The sequence below is a fragment of the Camelus ferus genome, chromosome 12 (genome assembly GCF_009834535.1).
Source record: "Camelus ferus isolate YT-003-E chromosome 12, BCGSAC_Cfer_1.0, whole genome shotgun sequence".
Classification (NCBI taxonomy): domain Eukaryota; kingdom Metazoa; phylum Chordata; class Mammalia; order Artiodactyla; family Camelidae; genus Camelus; species Camelus ferus.
The window spans coordinates 63,800,082-63,816,061 of NC_045707.1; positions in this window are offsets into that span (position 1 = coordinate 63,800,082).

Sequence of the window (15,980 nt, forward strand, 5' to 3'; positions counted from 1 at the left end):
GGCTAGAAATGTGTCTGTCACATTTCTTATTCCAGATCCTGCAGTGCTCAATTCACATTTGTTAATGAAAACAAGTGAATAAATAAAGCTAAATCTATAAAATACTGGGGTTTGAGAAATGCTTTTGGACATATGGGGCTTTGTTTAAAAAAAATTCTTAAAGCATTTTCCATTTTAAGCATCTAATAAGAGTAATTAACGATAGAAAGAAAAATAGCTGTCATCTACTGTGAAGTTTGTGGGAACTAAACCCCTTTGTTCCTTTACTTGCTCATCGTTCAGCAACCTTCATTGAGTGCCAGGCAAGATGATTCTCCCTTCATGGAGCTCATAGTCTAGTGTGGGAGGCAACACAGAAACAATTAAAATATTGGCCGTGTTTGATGCCAATCTGGCAACCACACCTCCTCCTCCTCCTCCTTTCAATGAGAATCTGGTCCTTGCCCAGGTATCCACTCTTTCCTGTGCAGCCCATGTGCCCCTAGCTTCCATTTGGTCCTGATCTCATATCCCTGTGGTTCTTTCTAGCTCTTAGAGGCCACTGTATATGTATGTGAAGCAGCAGTTTTCAAATGCCTCCCCCTGGCAAACAAAACTGAGCTGTAATTGTAAGCACTGGCCACAAAGGGGCGCAAGCAGCTCAATGAAATTTACCAGGTTGGCCAGAGTGCATTCAAGACTGACTCAGGACTTCAACGTGAGGAGAAAAAAAAAAAAAAAAAAAAAACCACCGGGAGATTTTCTTCTGAGTTGTAGAAGACAAGAATATTCCAAGGGACACATGGGTGAGGGGAAGACAGTTCCCAAGCCATTTATCCCTAAGGTGCCAGTATTAACTAAAAGTGTCTCAAGAAACTACATATTCTTGTCAAAGAAGGAATATAAGCCAAACTTGCAGATTCTCAGAATTTACTCACCAATTTATAGAATTTTTAGTATAAATTATACTAAAACTGTACAATCTCAAGAGTTAAAAAGGGAGGGCAAATACAGAAGCCAAAACCTTCCATTGTAATGTGCATTTTATATTTCCATTTATAAATTGTACGTGTATTTTGAAATCACCAGAGCATGAGGTTGTATCAGATGCAAGTGTATGGTTGACATAATTGGCAACAGAATTACGTGCCAGCATTGTGTACCGAAGTGCCTTACTAAAAACATTCAGTTCAGAATGGTAGCAGTCTGAGTCTGTCTAGTAAACTAACTTTTTAAAACTAGATGTCCGTAGTTAAACGAACTGGACATTCAAAAGAGGTTGGTCCACTTGAACTAAGCCTGAATGACTATATTTTCCCATCTTCTTGAGAAATGAGTCAGAGTAGGGGTGAAAAAGACTCTTAACAGAGAAATTGTTTTGCCCTCGTGAAATAATTTGACTGAGGGTTCTTATGGGAGACTTGTGATGTTGAGATTGGAGAACTTTCTGATAGCTGTGGATGGGCTAATGGGAAGTTTGTAAGTAGTGCATATATATCCTAAAGATTACGGCACTCCGTACCACTTGCTTGAGTGTGTTCTCCTCTGGGCTATTCATTCCTGCCTGGTAAGTTCTCATTTAAAATCTTACCATTCCTCTATACCACTTTCTAAATACATTCCAGCATGTATCATTGAATATTACAGTTACCTATTTATTTATCAGTACAAAGCTCTAAGCAATATGGTAGTGATTTGTCTGCCTTGCTCTCCATTATATCCTGTGCCCAGAATACTACCTACAACATGATAGATGCAAAATAAAAAAAAAAAAAAAAAAATTGACCAAACCTCCCAAATACCAGCTCTCTTATGCTTTCTTTTTCTTTTTCCTTTTTTTTTTTTTTTTTGGCTTTTATATACACCTCCAATTCCTTGAACCTCCATCTGCTGGCAAACCCCACCCCCACCTCCATTTTTGTAGATGCCTCTCTCCTGAATCTTTTAGCCTAAATTCCAGTCTTGTGTGAAGGGTGAAATTCCATGAGGCAGGGCAAAGAACAATTGCTGAGGAAGGAAGATTTACAGAGGAGCTGTAATGCAGAAACTTCACTCCACTCCACAGTCCATCTGTTAGTCCTCTCTTGGTCTGTCCGTCCCCTCACTTCCAGCTCCCTCACACCCCAACCCCCTCCATCCCTAGGTCTGGACTCTGTACTGAGCGTCTCAGTTCTCTCTTACCTGCAACCTTGATTCTCATATATCAGTATATTTCTACTGCATCATCTCAGAATACCAACCTTCAAGTAAACTTCTGAAAAAATTTTCTGAGTGACGTAGATTCTGTGTGTCAGTACAAAACCATAGTCCTCAACTTCATTCTCCAGCTGCATTTCAGTTCCTTTCATTTTCTGGCTTCAGCTTCCTCCCACCCCCATTTACCACTATTACAAATTTTCCTCAGTCTACTTCTGGTCCTGATTTGAATTGTTCATAGTATCCCCTTATCCTTTTACTGTCTGTGGCTACACAGTGATCTTCCCTCTTTTATTCCTGATATTGGTTATTACGTATTAGCTCTGTTTTTTCTTTGATCAGTCTAGCAAGAAATTTATCAATTTTATTTATTTGTTTTTCTAATTATCAGCTTTGACGTCATTGATTTCTTAATTAATTTTTTTCAGTTCTTAATTTCAGTGAATTCTAATCTTTGCTATTTTCTGCCTTCTGCTTGCTTGTGGTTAATTAGCTCTTTTTTTCTCCAATTTCTTTCTCTTTTCTTAATTTTTAATTTTTTTTTTTTTTTTTTTTTTTTTTTTTTTTTTTGGTCAGGGGGAGGTAATTAGGTCTGTTTATTTATTTTTAGAGGATATACTAGGGATTGAGCCCAGGACTTTGTGCATGCGAAGCACTCACTTTATTCATTTAGCTATACCCTCTTCGCCTCCCCCCCCCCCAGTTTCTTAAGGTAGCTTAGATTGAAATCTTTCTTCTTTTCTACTACAACTATTTATAATAGCTGCATCCACAAATTTTAACACTGTATATTTTCAATTACATTCTGTTAAAAAATATATATATATATATATGGATTTTTTCATTTCCCTTAAGATTTCCTCTTTGACCCATGGGTTACTGTGGAAGGAAGAGTAATGTCCCATTTCTTCCTCCCCCCTGACCCCCAAGATGTCTATATCCTAATTCTTGGAACCTGTGAATATGTTGGGTTACCTGATGGGGAACTGGGGTTGCAGGTAGAATTAAGGTTGCTAATTATCCGACCTTAAAATAGGGAGATTATCCTGAATTATCTAGGCAGGCCCAGTGTAACCATAACAATCCTTAGAAGTGGAAGCCAGAAGCAGAAAAGGCAATGTGAGGACAGACGGTCAGAGTGATGTGATCCATCATTACCAACTTTGAAAAATGGAGGGAGGGAATCATGAATTAAGGAATGTTGGTGGCCTCTGGAATCTGAAAAAGCAAAGAAACACACTCTTCCCTAGAAGGGATGGAGCCCTTCCAACACCTTGATTTTAGCCCAGTGAGACCCATGTTGGATGTCTTAACCTACAGAACTGTAAGATAATAAATTTGTTTTGGATTAAGCCACAAAAATTGTGGTAATTTGTTACAGCAGCAATAGAAATCTGATACAGTTATTTATAAATGTGATACTTAATTTCCAGATATTTGAGGATTTGCATGTATCTTTCTGCTATTGATTTATACTTTGTTATAGTTTGAGAACATACTTTGTATGATTTTTATTCTTTAAATTTGTTTAAATTTGTCTCATGACCAAGAATCTGGTCTATGATGAACACTCTATGTGTATTTGAAAAGAATGTGTATTCTGCTGTTGTTGGGTCAAGTTTTTAATAAATGTCAATTAGGTCAAGTGAATTGATAGTTATTTTAATCTTCTCTATTGATTTTCTGTCTACTCTTCTGTGATGAAATCTCCAGCTCCAATAGTAGGTTTATCTATTTCTCCTTTCAATTCCATCAGTTTTTTTTTTTTTTAATGGGGGGGAGGTAATTTTGGGTTTATTTATTTATTTTTTTAAACAGAGTTACTGGGAATTGAACCCAGGACCTTGTGCATGCCAGGCATGCACTTTACCACTAAGCTATACCTCTCCCTCCATCAGTTTTTGTTTCATGTATTTTGAAGCTCTGTTGTTAGATGCATACACACTTAGAACCGCTATGTCTCCTTGAAGAAGTGACCTTTGTATTATTATGTAACGTCCCTCTTTATTCTTTGTATTATTCCCTGTTTTGAAGTCTACTGTGTCTGATATTAATATAGCTCTTATAAAATTCTTTTATTAATGTTTGCATGGTGTATCTTTTTCCGTCCTACTACTTTTAATCTATGTTTATGGGTTTCTTGTAGAGTGTATGGGTAAGTCTCACTTTTTAAAAAAAAAATCTAGTCCGACAGTCTCTGTCTTTTAATTGGCATTCCTGGTTCTAATTAAACCCACAACTGGTACTCTCAGTAAATTGCTTTGCCCTCTGGATTACTAAAAACTAGGTCAACAGGTATGTTCTTCCTTAACTTCCAACTCTCCTACTTAATAATAAAGGTAATGGCTACAGATATTCAGTGCTTTCTAGGCACCAGACTTCTATTTACATGTATTAGCTAGTTTAATCCCAGTAAAAATGCTATGAGGTGGGTATTATTAGTATCATTCTCGGTTTACATATTAAAAAACCCCAAGGTACAGAGAGGTTAAGTAACTTGACCAAGATTACGATTACGCTAAGAAAATTAGAGCCAGCCTCCAAATGCAAGCAGTATGACTCCAGATATTAATCTCACATTATATTGCCTCTCTGTCTTTAAAGGAGTCTCCTATTTAAAATCCACATTTTCAGTAAGGTGTCTTCATACACTGTCTCCACTTTTTCAGCACTCAAACCATTCCATCTGCTTCTATAGCACTCCTGAGGTATAATTAACAATGATCTTCCTATTGTGAAATCCAGTAGACACTGCTCAATTATCTGTCTGGACATCTTTGCTGCATTTGACTCTATTAAGCCCTTCCCTCCAAACTGGATGAGGCATCTTTTCTTGGTGCTCCTGTAATGCTCTATAAACATTCTTATTTTTGCAGTTATATAATGCACCATAATTAAATGTTCAGGAGCCTGTCTACCTACCATCTCATAAGCCCCCTGACATCAGAGATTGATTGTTTCTTATTTATCTTTGTATGCCCAGTGCCTACGGTAGTGCCTGGCACATTGTAGACATTTAAAAATATTTTGTTAAATCAATGAATAATTGAAAACCACTTACTGATACAAAGCATATTATTTATTGTCACCTCTACACAGGAAACAAACAAACAAAAACTCTCAGAGACACAGATTTTATGAGCTACATTAGTTATTATGATTGAATAAGAAGGAGGTGAAGGTTGGCTGAAAATCAACCAGTCCTCTCTTGCCCAGTGTGATCCCTTAGAATGCTCTGTGGAAAAAAAGGAAATTAACAAGATTTGTCTTCTTTATGTCCCTGTAATAGCCCCCAGTGTGGTTTTCATTATGGAAACAACTTGCAGTGAACTATGAACTTGACAGCATTAATATCATCTTTATTGCTTCCACCATCATGTGCTTTCTTCACATGCAGGAGCAGAAGAACTTTCATCAACCATTTTCGGATGTTGTGTCTGTCAAGTTCAAGAACGTCAGGGGCTGTCACGAAGAACCTGGTTGATTATTAAGTTAAGGCTAGCTTGTTGCTGCTCTGGGACTGCTCTTCCCTTAACTGTAAACAACTAGAGAAGTAGGGGGAAATATGGAACAGCTGGATGATAGGCAGCACTGTGGACTTTCAGCAAAGGGAAACAAACCAGGTGGGCACTAGGAGTGCCTTTCTGCCTAGGGACAATTTTCAGCCCCAGTGCAGGAAGTTCTCATTAAGATAAGAAGACAGAGATTGAAGTTCAGGGATGCCAAGGTAGCTAAAATTCATGGGACAGGGAACAAGAAAGAAAAGTATTAGAAAAAGAACTCCATACATTTGTGTAGGTGTCCCTCCCTTGAATCTTTTGGACTAAATTCCAATCTTGTGTGCAAAAGGGGAAACTCCACGAGGGTGGGTAAATCAGCCACGGAGGAAAGAACGTTTGCAGGAGAGCTGTAATGAGAGGGTATTCCTAGAGCTCACACAAGCCTTGGGATCATTCTAGTGCCTGTTAGACAGAGTGAGGAGACGTCACCAAATAAACGAGTCACTCAGTAGTGATCTCAGAGGTCCCACCTTAGCAGTGGAACTAAACTGGCTGTACAGTAAAGGCCACCCACACACACACCTAAAACACTTCAACTTTAAAAAGATGAACTTGACCGCAAAGTAGGTTAACTGCCTGCCAGAGCAAAGTCTAACACTCTTGAAAAAAATACTGTAGAACTTTTTAAGGGAATATTATTCAAAAAGTTCAGGAGACAAAAATCAGAATTTAGGAAGGTGGAAGTTGCTAGAATTTGAGACAGGACTGAAGAGTAGGGCACTGCACAGAGACAGACTTCGGGAGACTTGCAGAGGGGACCCTCAAATATCTGACTGAGCACTGATATCACATGAGTGAGAGGAATCTCGGAGATCGCCGCTGAAAAGGACACAACCATTCCTGGAGTTCACACAGGGCAGAGAATAGTTTGTGTTCACACCCGTCACTCTACTGTGTGACCTTGTCATATATAGGGCATTGGGTACAGCCCTCAGAGGAGTCAGGTCTCAGGAGTAAGGACAAAAAGCCCAGAGTAAAGTCTTCTCTGGATCTGCTATAACAAAGCTTATAATAAGCCTCAGAGAGATCAAGCTGATCCTCAAGTAGATTTAACTCAATACTCTTTAAAAGGATAACCCTTGTGCACTGTCAGTGGGAATGTAAAATGGTGCAGCCATTATGGCAAACAGTATGTAGTCTCCTCAGAACATCTTAAAGGTTACCATATAATTCAGCAAACCCAATTCTAGGTATATATCCAAAAGGATTAAAAGCAGGATCTCGAAAGAGGTATTTGCACATTCATGTTCATTGCAGCATTATTCATAATAGTCACGAGATAGAACTAACTCGTGTCCACTGACAGATTAACAGATACAGAAAAGGTAGTATATACACACAGTGGAATATTATGCAGCCTTAAAGAAGGAAGTCCTGTCACATGCTACTACATGGCTGTTTCCCAAGGACAGTATGCTAAGCTAAATAAGCCAATAACAAAAGGACAGATAGTATATGAGTCCACTTATATGTAGTGTCTATAGTAGTCAAAATCATACAGACAGACAATAGAAAGGTGAGTGGGGATGGGAAGGAGGGAGTAGGCAACAGTGTGTAAAGAGTTTTCATTTTGCAAGATGAAAAAATTCTAGAGCTCTGTTGCCTAACAATGTGAACATATTTAACACTACTGAATTGTATGCTTAAAAATAGTTAAGATGGAATATTGAATGTTATGTGCTTTTTGCCACAATTAAAAAAAAAAAAATCTATCCTTTCTCCAGGTAATCTATACTTTAAACTCAAATATATATAAAAGTATTTTCTCTGTTTTAGTTCATTGACCTTTTTGTCTTTTCCTAGTATAATATCATATTGACCTGAGAATGTATTTGTGTTAAATGTTCAATATTTAATGAGACAAATCCCACTTCATAGTTCTTTTTTAAAAAAATTTTTTATCCACTTCATTGTTCTTATTTCTCATAACTTTCTTGGCTCTAGCATTTAACCTTTCATATAAACGTTAGGAGTATTTTATCCAATTCTATAATAAACAAAGTTGGAATGACAACAAATACATTAACTATGGGAGAAATGCTATTTTTATGCTAATTTCTCCCATCTAAGAATATAGTATATTTTCCCACCTTTTCAGGCCTAATGCTTTTATATTATGCCTATCAATAAAATTTTATAGGTTTCTTTTCATCATTTTGATCAATTTATTCCTAAGCATTTTATAGTTCTTCTACTATGATATAGAATAAAACATGGAGTATTTTTCTCATTCTTTATTTCTAGGTGTTTGCTACCAGAAAACTTATGTTCCCCTTTTCTACATATCCTTTTCCATATTTTAGCTGTTTTGATCATTTTAATATTTCACTTTCCCCCCTCTTCTTTTCAAAGTCCTATTAAAACCTTTCATTACATTTCTTAACCAGACATATATTTTCCCACAATAATTTGAAAACAAAATACCAATGATTGCCCCTTTCTGGACACACTATTTCCCCCACCGAGGTACTCCGTTTCTCTTCTTTTTCTCTCCACAAATATGTTGAAGTCTTTATGATAATGCCACTCTCCACCTTCCCTTCCCTCTACCCATGAGGCTTTGAGAGCTCTTAATTCTTCTCTTCTCCCACTATGCCTCTTAGATTTTGCGAGTTTCATACTTTCAGTTCTAGATTCTTGGAGTTTCAAGGTTTCTTATTTACACATTTATTCTACACATGCTCAATCTATTCTATCTATTTACATATAACTGTGCACACACAAAGCAACGTGTATTGCTCATTCTGTTTCTATTTTGAAGTATTTACACACATTGTTGTCTTTAATCTCTTTCTAGATGAGGCATGGGCATGACCTGCTCTCTGAGCTATTGCATGTTCTCAAGACCGCCCTGTCACTTGACAGATGAATTACATCATAGCTAGGTAAAGAATCTTGCCTTCTCTCTCTCTAAAGATGCTACTTTACTGCCTTCCAGCTACGTGTGTTATGGGTAAATCCAGTGCAAAGCTGATTCTCTTTTTCTTTTTCAGCAACTTGCTCTTTCCAAATGGTTGCAAATGTTTGTTTTTTAGAGTTCAGGAATTTTACCAGATTCCATACGTGTCTTTTCTCACCAATTCAGTCTGCCCTGGAATTCTGGGAGCCTTTTTAATTTATAAAATGAGATCTTTTAGCATTTTTGAGTTGTGTTTCTTCTCCTCTATCTAGAATGTCTATGGCTTATGTGCTAGTCTCTTGTCTTCCTCTTCTAGTTGCCTGTTTTCCTTCTTGATTTCCATTTCTGTCTTTACCATGCACTTTTTAGAGAGTTCTTACCCTTTATCGTTGAAGCCACTACAATGACCAATCTCTTTTTCAATTTATCTACCCACATATTTAGTTGGGGATTCCTGTTTTTTATATTTCTAGTAATTTTTCTTTATTGCATTTGAATTTAATTTTTTTAACATAATTTGTTCTCTTGGTATTTTTCTTTTCCCCTTCCTTCTTTGCCTCCTTCCCCTCTGCCCACATTTCCTCCCTCCCTTCCTTCCTTCCCTCCCTCCCATCTTCCTTCTTTTCTTCCTTCCTTCCTTCCTTTCCATCCTTCCTTCCTTCTCAGATCTGTTTTTGCAGGACCTGATGTCCAATAAGCAGCTTTCTACCCCTTGTACTGGTATAAACAGAAAGAACAAAGAGTGTTGCTCATCACCCCGTTGTACAAAGGGTTAAGTTGCAACACACCACAGTCATCCACAGACAGTGCTCCATGAGAGGAATTCAGGATGGAAAGAAACAGTACGAAGTTATTCTGTGCTTTGAACAAACAGGACCCCTAAGATGCCTAAGAAAGAATTTCAATGACCCCAGATTCTTGCATCTTCCCATACAAAGAAAAGCACTAAAATCATTAACTTGAGGGTTCTCTGTGATTAGTAGTCATCTTTTTATGCATAACCGCATGTATTTCCCAGCCAAAAAATTCATATACATATACTGGCTCTTCCCCTACTTCTTTGGAGCAATTCCTCTGAGCTCCTGAGAGAGTACTTCCCAGGCTGTAATTCTCAGTAAGTCCCTGAATGAAACTTAACTCACAGCTTTTACGTTGTGCGTTTTTCTTTCTTTTTTTAAAAACATTTTTTATTGAGTTATAGTCATTTTACAATGTTGTGTCAAATTCCAGTGTAGAGCACAATTTTTCAGTTATACATGAACCTACATATATTCATTGTCACTTTTTTTGTTTTGTTTTGCTGTGAGCTATATGCTGTGCGTTTTTCTTTTAGTTGACACTGGCGATGACGATAACAGGCAAGTTGTAACCTCTCTGCTGACTCCATGGAGGTCGCACAACAAAGCAGATAAGAGTGCGTACTTTGGAGCCAGGCTCCTTCAGTTCAAATACTAGATCTGCTGCTTCCTAGTGATGTGGCCTTGGGCAAGTTATTCACACACTGTGTTTTAATTTCCTTATTTATCTAATGGGAAAAATAAGAGCATTCACATGGGTTTTTTGTGAGAATTTTGAGTCTACTTTTGAGAACTGATCAGAACAGTTCTTGCCAAGCATATGGGCTGTTTTAAAAATTCCTTCTGAAAACAGATGCGTATGTGGTGAATAGGAACTGAGAAAACTTTCAACTTTCTAGCTCTCCTCAATTGTTCTGTTTGGCTGCACATCTGAATCACAGAGAATCTTCCAGAAATTCTCTTGCTTGTACCCCAGACTAGTTTGATCAGATATCTCAAAAGGGAGAACAAGGCTGTAGGAGTTTTCAAAACTTCCCAGGCGATTCAGCTCTGCAGCCAACACTGAGAGCATTGCTTCAGCTCCTATGCCAAAGAAAATTCAGTGTTTGAGCTCCTCTGGTATTAGTCATTTATAGATAAGCTTCCTCAGACAGCTTCTTTTGTTTTGCAGAATGCAGATCTTAGAGAGCGAGCCAACTACAGAGTGAGGTTAAATCTCACATCCAAGGAAATTTGGAAAAACTTTGAAGTCATTTTCCACTGCACTGAGATAGAACCCAAAGTCTGGCAAGGCAAGGCTCTGTGGGGGTCTGGTCCCTGCCCCCCTGGGGCTCCATCCTGCCTCCTTCAGTCATTCTCCCCACTGCTCACTATCCTCCCCCTAGCCAGATACCTCTGCATTCCCTTAACATGCCAAGATCTTTTCTTCCTCAGGGCTTTTCTGCTGGCTGTTTCTCATTCCAGGAATGCTCCCTACTCCCCATTCTCTCTTTACCTGGCCATTGCCTATGGTCATTTCATCAGAAAGATATTTCTTTTTTTTTTTCCCCTGTTCTCACATTCTTTATTCTTGGTGGTTTTTGGATGTTCATCAGAAAGATATTTCTTGACTTTCCAATACAATCCGTCCCTCCAGGTCTCATTACTGTAGTCATTCACCAACGCTATGGTTTCCTTCACCAAACCTATCACAATGTGTAATTACCTATTCACTTGTGGGATTATTGGCTTCATGCCTAACCCCTAGCTACACTATCAGCTTCGTGTTTACTTTGTCCTGCTTCCTTATCTCAATGCCTTATGCCTAATACTGTGCAATACAGACGGCCCTTGATTTGGTTGGACTTAACAATGTTTTGAGTTTGCGGTGGTGCAAAAACAGTCACGTTCAGTAGAAATCATACTTTGAACTTTGATCTTTTCCTGGGCTAGCGATATGCAGTAGGATACTCCCTCGTGTTGGTGGGCACTGGCAGTGAACCAAACTCCTAGTCAGCTACACGCGACCATGAGGGTAAACAACCGATACACTTACAACCATTCTGACCCCAGATACCACTCTGTTCTTCACTTTTAGGACAGTATTCAATCAATTACAGAAGCTATTCAATGCTTTATTATAAAGTAGGCTTTGTGTTAGATGGTTTTACCCAACTCTGGCTCATGTAAGTGTTCTGAGCACGTTGAAAGCAGGCTAGGCTAAATTCTGATGTTTGGTAGGTTAGGTATGTAGACTGAAATAAAAGCGCAGCCTAAAAGTTGAGAGTTATGTTTTATTTGGCGGGAGGACGCGAGCCAGGATGACAGCCTCTCAGATCACTCTGAGGGACTGCTCCAGTGAGGTAGGGCAGGAGCTAGGATATATAGGAGCTTTATAACAAAGACCAGGTAGTTGGAACAATAAAAGATTACTTGTTATCTGAAGAAAACCTGGTATCTCAAGTTAAAGAATTTAGCACTTTTCTATGTATGGGAGGAAGCAAACATTTGGGCTCACTGAATTCATTCCTTTGACAAGCACCTAGCTGTCTAGGGCCAGTATCCTGTCCTTTCTTATTCTGAGTCCCCTCAGAGGGCACCACTGTGAGTGGCTGCAGAGGCTGGACTGCAGGCTTGTCTTCACTGGGGGGTGGCAGCAGCCACTGATGACCTGATGGCTTCAGCATTCTTTGTTTACTGATATGCTTTGCAGTATTTTTCATTCACAGTGTACTAAATGCATCTCAACTTTTGATATTTTCAACTCTCAATGGTTTATCAAGATCATAAGTTGAGGAAAATCTGTACACCTAATAGCTCATGAATAAATACTTAATAAATGAGTAAATGAAAAGTATCAGTTCTTAGTTTTTATCAGTAATTGAAAGGTTGAAATGTATCTGTTTCAAATAGGCTGTGGTTTGGATGAAGAAACTGAAACTTACTCTTTCCATTTTTCAATCCAGTGAACTTTCTAGTATTAAGTGATTTGCTGCTGCAGATATAAAACAAGAGGACCAAGAAAGTAATTTAGATAGAGAATGAATTAAAATCTAGTAGTAATTCAGAAAAACAACTTTTACTGTACAATAATGTAAAGTGAGTATTAGAAGATATTGGAAAGAGAAAGAAAATACCATATGATATCACTTATAGTGGGATCTAAGAAAGAGACACAAACATATTTACAAAACAGAAACAGACTCACAGACATAGAAAACAAACTCATAGTTACCAGGGGAAAGGGGATGGGAAGGGATAAATTGGGAGTTTGAGATTTGCAGATACTAACTACTATATATAAAAATAGATAAACAAGTTTATACTGTATAGCACAGGAAAATATATTCAGTATCTTATAGTAACTTATAATGAAAAAGAATATGAAAATGAATATATATATGTATATGTACGACTGAAACGTTACACTGTACACCCGGAAATTGACACAACATTGTAAACTGAATATACTTCAAGCGAAAAAAAAAAAAAAGAGGCTATTGGAAACAGAACTGAGTTTCAGTTTCCAAGTGAAAGCAGAAGTGAATAAACAAAGACTTAGTTTAACCATTTTGAAATTTCGTTAATCCTTAGTTCAGACTTGACTGTTATTTGGAACATGCCAAGTCCTCAGAAAAGTGTGCCATCAACCAACAATAGAACTACCACTCATTAAATTCCTATATCATGCCAAGTGATTTGGATACATGAACACCAAATCTCTCTGCAACCCTGCTAAGTAACTATTACTATTCATAGATGAGAAAATTAGGATAATCATCACACGGTTCGAAAATGGTTAACAAATATTAAATCCACATTGATGTATTCCCAGTTTCTCACCCGACAAAAAGAAAAAAGCTGAACAAACAAAATCAATAACTCTTTTAGGATTTTTCAGAGAACCAAGGTCACAGGGCAAACTGCTTCCTTGAAAACAGGAGAGACAGACAGGTAGATACAGCTAAAAGGGAGTGGAAGCCCAGAAGCAAAAGCCAGCAGCGGATCCAGTATCAGTAGCAAACTTTAACCTGTAATTAAAAAACTGCTGGAAGCTCAGTGTAGATGCCTTGAGAGTTAAAAACTCTTAGGGGGCCCAGGATTAGGGAGACCCCATACTTGCCTGAATTTTACCTCCAAGAGCCATACCAAATCCTCACAGTCAAGATCAGAGAAAAATTCCTCCAAGGGGAGGGGAAAAGTAACCATTTAAAATATGTCCAGAGCTTTCAGTTCTCCTTACTAAGGTTGTTCCTTAAGGGAAACTATTTTACCCGAGACTGACTGGGATTTTACCAAAGTCTAACACACCTGGGGTGGAGAAACACCCAACTCCAGCCTTCTCTAGTCTTTGACATGTGGGAAAAGACTTTTCATTACCAATCTCATAGACACCAAAAGGATACAGAGGAATATTATAAACAAGTCTGTTTCCACAAATTTGATAACTGAGGTGAAATAGACCAATTCCTTGTAAGACACAACCTACTAAAACTAACACAAGGAGAAATAACCTGAATAAGCCTATCTGTTTAGGAAATTGAATCAATAATTAATAACCTTCCAAAATAGAAAGCACCAGGCCCAGATAGTTTCACCGGTGAACTTTATTTACTACGCATTTAAGGAACAAAAGATACCAGTTCTCTATAATCTATCGCAAAAAACAGAAGCAGAGGGAGCACTTCCTAGCTCACTTGATGAGGGCAGAATTACCCTAATGACAAACCAGACGAAGACTGTACAAGAAAGGAAAACTGCAGGCCAACATCCTTCATAAGAATAGTTTCTGTGGATCAGGAATTCAGGAGCATCTTAGCTGGGTGGAGTCTCTCATGAAGTTGCAGTAAGACTCTGGCAGGCTGAAGGCCTGACGAGTACTGAAGGCTTTACTTCGCATGATGCTGGTTGTTGACAAGAAGCCTCAGTCTCTTTCCGTGTGGGTCTCTCCACTGGTTGCTTAAGTGTTTTCATGACATGGAGGCTGACTTTCCTCAGAATGAGTGATCCAAAAGAAAGCAAGGTAGAAGTCTTTTACGAACTAGCCTCAGAAGTCACATGCTGTCATTTCTTCAGTATCCTACTGGTGGCCCAGGCCAGCTCTATTCAATATGGAAGGGAACTAAACCAGGGACCATCTTGGAGGTTGTTTACAACATCATACAATGGAATACTTTTTAGCAATGAGAAGAAATTATGTATACATGCAACCCTACAGATAAACCTCAGATATCATAATGGGGGAAAAAAAAAGCAGCCAGACAGAAAAGAGTGCTTGCTGTATCCCATTTCTATGGTGTTCTGGGATGGGTAAAACTAATCTAAGGTTTATTACCTCTGGGAAGGGGAAGGATCGACAGGAAATGACACAGAGGAATTTCTGCAGTGACAGAAATATCCGGAAAGGATGTGTTTCATATGGGGGTGTCATTTGTCAAAGTTGTCCAGTTAAAAATATTTGTGTTCCAATGTAGAAACACTTCAAAAAATAGAACCACAAGGAAAAAACCAGTTGAGGACCGGGAGTGAGTAGCCGTATAGATGAAACAAGAATGGCAGAATGGTGGTAATTGTTGAAGCTGGGTGATGCATACATGAGGGCTCATTGCATTATTCTGTTTATTTTGTATGTGTTTGAAAATTCCAACCTTGGAAGTTAAAAAACTAAAGCCAAACTGTTTTGTGTAATAAGCTTCCAAATCCTTTGTGTAGAAGTTTGTCTTCTTTTGTTTTTTTTTTTTTTAATCTAATTCTAACAGTATTTGTATCTTGTGAAGGCTCAGTTACAAATTACACACTAACAAGGACAGGTCATCTCAGCAACCTTGATTGCAGCCGGGGACACAAACATCTGGTGGTGGGAGGTGGGTAGTAAGAAAATCTGCCAGGAGCACATTTTAACCTGTCATTATGTAAACATTGGTGAGACCCATCCAGCTCTGGGGGAAAGTGGGACAGTAACCGTGATACAAAGATCACTCAAAGACCATGTTTCCCTTCAAGTCAGTTGATTTCCCCCTTCTTCCACCAGACAGAAGCCAAAGCAGGGACCACAGTGATCTGGGTATTTAGACAGTGCCTCCCATTTCTTGTAATAGCTCTTGTTTGTTCCCCCAAAGGCTCTAAAGGTGTTTGAGGGTGGGATTAGGGAAAGTACAAGAGTAAGGGGACTTGGAAAGGGGACACAGAGGTTATTTTACCACATTCCTATCACTCAAGGACCTAATTTATCATGTGGAAGTACATACGCCTTCTCACAGAAGCAAGAACCCTCTAAGTAAGGATGTGTGGGATAGCATGGAGGCAGCAGAAAGCACAGGATACGTTCTGGGGCTACTGACAATCCAGATGGCCTGGATGCAGGAAGCATGAGTAGGGTCATCAATGCTGATAAGTCTAAAGAGTACAGGGAGCCTTGTGCTTACTATTAGGCACCCATTATCTCAGGAGAAAAGTCGTCCCAAAGGTTTAAGAATGAGGTTTTGGTTAATACAGTTTGATGTCCAAAAAATATATTATATATATATCTATCTTTCTTACCTCTTGCAAAATGAACTACATAAGCACAGT